The sequence below is a fragment of the Macrotis lagotis genome, chromosome X (genome assembly GCF_037893015.1).
Source record: "Macrotis lagotis isolate mMagLag1 chromosome X, bilby.v1.9.chrom.fasta, whole genome shotgun sequence".
NCBI classification, from domain to species: Eukaryota; Metazoa; Chordata; class Mammalia; order Peramelemorphia; family Peramelidae; genus Macrotis; species Macrotis lagotis.
Genome location: NC_133666.1, coordinates 232,243,699 through 232,247,038, shown reverse-complemented (window position 1 = coordinate 232,247,038; position 3,340 = coordinate 232,243,699). Strand labels below are relative to the sequence as shown.

General features: G+C 40.7%; 1 pseudogene; it reads left to right on the top strand.

Annotated features, from left to right (window-relative positions):
- Nucleotides 1-2,012: 2,012 nt before the first annotated feature.
- Nucleotides 2,013-2,973, top strand: LOC141500692 (ribose-phosphate pyrophosphokinase 1-like; annotated as a pseudogene).
- The last annotated feature ends 367 nt before the right edge of the window (nucleotides 2,974-3,340 follow it).

Here is a 3,340-nt window from a genome sequence, read left to right as displayed (position 1 = left end):
ATTAAATCCCTCATAATTTGCCCCTCCCATTCACCTTCGCTATCTTTCACCTTAGAACTTGAAGATCACACTTTCTGTTCAGCTCCGGTGTTTCAACAGGAAAGTTTGAGAGTTTCCTATTTCATTAAATGTCCACCTTTTCCACTGAAAGAGGATGTTCAGGTTTGGTGGGAGGTTGATTTTTTGTTGTAACCCAAGTTCTTTTGCTTTCCAGAATATCATGTTCCAAAACTTATGAGTCCTTAATGTAGATGCTGCTAAATTCTGTATGATCCTGACTGTTGTGCCATGATATTTGAATTCTTTCTTTCTGGTTGCTTGTAATATTTTCTCTTTGCCGTGGGAACTTGGGAATTTGACTATAATATTTCTGGGAGTATGCTGGAGAGAATTTCTTTTAGAAGGTGATTAGTAGATTCTCTCAATTTCTATTTTGCCCTCTGCTTCTAGGATCTTGGGGTAATTTTGCTGGTTTATTTCTTGAAAAATGAAGACTTAGGCCCTTTTCCTGATCATGACTTTCAGGTTGTCTAGTAATCTTTAAATTATCTCTTCAGGATCTGTTTTCCAGGTCAGTTGTTTTTCCAATGAAATAATTTACCTTTTCTTCTAGTTTTTCATTCTTCTGGTTTTGGTTTATTGTTTCTTGATTTCTCACAAAGTCATCAGCTTCCCTTACTTTCATTCTACATTTGAAGGAGTTATTTTCTTCAGAGAACTTTCTTATCTCCTTTTCCATCTGGCCAGTTCTACTTTTTAAGTCACTCCTCCTCATTGACCTTTTGGACTCCTTTTTCCCTTTGAAAACTCCCCATGTTCCAAAATATTCAAAATACTTATAGCAGCTTTTTCCATTCGACCTAAACTGGTTTTTAACATGCTATTTTCTTCAGTATTTTTACTATCTCCTTCTCCAAGATGCAGCCTTAGTTTTCATGATTTTCCAGCATCACTATCATTTCTCTTTATAATTTTTCCTCTACCTCCCTTACATGCTTTTCAAATCTTTGTTGAACTCTTCCATAGCCTGAAATCAATTCCTATTTTTCTTGGAGGCTTTGGATGTAGAAGTTTTGGTTTTGTCATCTTCTAAATATTTGTTTTGATACTCCATGGGACCAAAGTAAATATCTATGGTCAGATTCCTTTTCTTCTGTTGTTTACTCATTTCCCCAACCTATGATCTGATTTTAATGTACTTTTCAAGTTTTTGAATGTTTCTGCGACACTCCAGGTACCTTAATTTCTTCAAGGCCTGATGAGAGGCTCTGATTGCTCTCCTGAACCTGATCTATGGCAGTATGAGGGTCTAGACTGCAACCCTCACTGGTTCCTCCCATCAGAAGATTCATTTGAAGGACACTTAATGCCTGCACTTTCTTACCCATATTCCTCTATACCATCTCCTCCCCTATGCCTTTATCAGCATTCTTTTATATGTTATTTATCTCTGTTAAAATTCAAGCTAATTGAGGGCAGCATCTATTTATCTTTCTGCTTGTATTTGAATTCTCAAAGTTAATGCAGTGTCTGGCACTGAAGGTGTATTCAATAAATATTTCTTGAGTTGAATTGAATTGAAGTCTATACTAGCACATCTTGAAGTGAAGTATAGTTAACAAGAAAACATTGAATGTCAGTTTTAAAAATATCATCACTTTATAATATTTTTAATATCTCATGCTGACTTAGTAAAACTGTTGATAAAACTCTGGAGGTCAGAATAGATAACATAGTTAAATGATATAATTTCTGGCATCCTACAAGTATACCTCTGTTGAACCCTAGAGAGTAGAGTGGCTGTTGGATATAATCAATCCTGGAGTGATCTGATGGACAGAATAGAGATATTAAAGAATGTTAGAAGATGGCCAAGGCGTCATGCTAAGTGCGCCTCGCTGCCAAGTCACTCCTCCCCAGCCTCCCCGGCTGGCCTCAGGCCTCTGGGCCCGGACCACTCTCCCACGAGCGGCGGCCGCAGAGGTCAGCCCAGCCAGGCCCGTGGGCTGAACATGCCGAACATCAAGATTTTCAGCAGCAGCTCGCACCAGGACTTGTCCCAGAAGATCACCGACCGCTTGGGCCTGGAACTGGGCAAGGTGGTGACAAAGAATTTCAGTAACCAGGAGACATGTGTGGAAATTGGTGAAAGCATCCAAGGGGAGGATGTCTACATTGTGCAGAGTAGTTGTGGTGAAATCAATGACAATCTGATGGAACTTCTCATCATGATCAATGCCTGCAAGATCGCCTCAGCAAGCCGAGTCACTGCTGTTATCCCTTGCTTCCCTTATGCCTGACAGGATAAAAAGGACAAAAGCCGAGCCCCAATCTCAGCCAAGCTTGTGGCAAATATGCTGTCTGTTGCAGGAGCAGATCATATAATCACCATGGACCTTCATGCCTCTCAGATTCAGGGGTTTTTTGATATCCCAGTGGATAACTTATATGCTGAGCCAGCTGTCCTGAAATGGATAAGGGAGAACATTGCTGACTGGAAGACTTGTTGTATTGTATCTCCTGATGCCGGTGGAGCTAAAAGGGTAACTTCGATTGCAGATCTGCTGAATATTGACTTTGCTCTGATTCACAAAGAACGAAAGAAAGCCAATGAAGTCAACCAACCGAATGGTATTAGTTGGAGATGTCAAGGACCGAGTAGCCATTCTGGTGGATTATATGGCTGATACTTGTGGTACTATCTGTCATGCAGCAGATAAACTCCTCTCAGCTGGAGCCACCAAAGTTTATGCCATCCTTACTCATGGAATTTTTTCTGGTCCAGCTATTTCTCGAATTAACCATGCCAGCTTTGAAGCAGTGGTTGTCACAAACACAATACCTCAGGAAGACAAGATGAAGCATTGTCCCAAAATACAGGTGATTGACATCTCTATGATCCTGGCTGAGGCCATCCAGAGGACTCACAATGGCAAGTCGGTTTCCTACCTGTTCAGTCACGTTCCTTTATAATCATTGCTGCTCTTCACTTTGGAGGCTTTTCTGTGCTAAGCCGTTCATTATTTGGTATATTTCAAAAGTTTAGTAGAATTCCTCGCTTGTTCATCTTGCTCTCCACATTTTTTGCTCACATACAGTTTCCTGGGAGCCCGCTTTTATTTCATTAGTCTATGTGAGCCTTTCAGTTTTCACTCTCTCTCTTTTTCTTTTTTAGGTTTTTGCAAGGCAAATGGGGTTAAGTGGCTTGCCCAAGGCCACACAGCTAGGTAATTATTAAGTGTGTGAGACCGGATTTGAACCCAGGTACTCCTGACTCCAAAGCTGGTGCTTTATCCACTACGCCACCTAACCACCCCTCAGCTTTCACTCTTAACTCTAG